General features: G+C 46.9%; 1 protein-coding gene across 1 annotated transcript in view; it reads right to left on the bottom strand.

Annotated features, from left to right (window-relative positions):
• The window catches only part of LOC108799300 (zinc finger protein 143-like), a gene marked incomplete at its 3' end in the record, with an annotated part of 18555 nt that overhangs the window by 3673 nt on the left and 13882 nt on the right, over window positions 1-1000 (bottom strand). The window lies entirely within an intron of this gene.

Below are 1000 nucleotides of genomic sequence, written 5' to 3'. Positions count from 1 at the left end.
CTCCGGTGTGAGACCCTTGACCAGCATACTGCCTCTGTCACAGGGGATCAGAGGGAGGTCGGTTCACGCCCTCCCTCCGGTCCCCTCTCCGCTGTCAGAATGCGGAAGTGGTGTATATTACATCACTTCTGCATTCTAGTGCCACTCTCCAGCAGATCTCTGCTTCATCAGCTTCTTCAGGGGGGTCCTAGGTGACATTAGGGGTCTTGGAGATCCCTGATGTCTCCATAAAGAGGACCTGTCACCTCTTTTGCTATCACATAGAGGGGTTTTTCAGCCACCTCGGTGATAGCAATAAAGTTAAGTGAAAATGTTTTTTTTTTTTAAAGTTTCCCCCCCAATTTTTTAAAAGTTACACATAAAAAAAGAATAGTCCCCACCCCTACATACACGCATGTAAACATGCGTCAGGTGCGCATACAAGCAAAAACGACGATTGCGCCCATAAAGCCGCACATGTTACATATCGCCGTGAACGTCGGAATGAGAGCAATCGTTCTAGGCTCATCAATCACTGGTAACACTAAACTGATGAGCTGTAAAAGCGTTTAAAGCGTCGCCTATGGTCGTTTTTGGGGATATGCTAGTTTTTTGCGATTTCGCGGGTGCGCGCAATTTTTAAGCTTGACATGTTTGGTGTCTATTTACCCGACGTGACCCCGTCTTTTATATTTTACCAAAAAAGTGGGTAATATTAGTTGTTTTATAACATAATGTAAAAAAAAATCTTCAGTAATTTCTCCTTATTATAGTACAAAATAAAACCCGCAGTGGTTATTAACCTCTTGCCGTCCGCCCGTAGTAAAAAAACGGACGGACGGCACTGCAGCATCTGCGGGTTGCCGTCTCCAGACGGCAATTTTTTTCTGCTCGCGCGCGCCCCCTAGCGGGCACGCAAGGGCAGAAAAGACCCGTCCAATGCGAACACCCGGTACCGGGTGTTTCACATATAGGCGATCAGCAGGTCCATAGCACGCCGATCGCCTATATGTGCTCGTTT

Source organism: Nanorana parkeri, unplaced genomic scaffold (assembly GCF_000935625.1).
Source record: "Nanorana parkeri isolate BGI_ZX_2015 unplaced genomic scaffold, ASM93562v1 scaffold1687, whole genome shotgun sequence".
Taxonomy (NCBI): domain Eukaryota; kingdom Metazoa; phylum Chordata; class Amphibia; order Anura; family Dicroglossidae; genus Nanorana; species Nanorana parkeri.
This window is presented reverse-complemented; position numbering and strand designations above follow the sequence as displayed.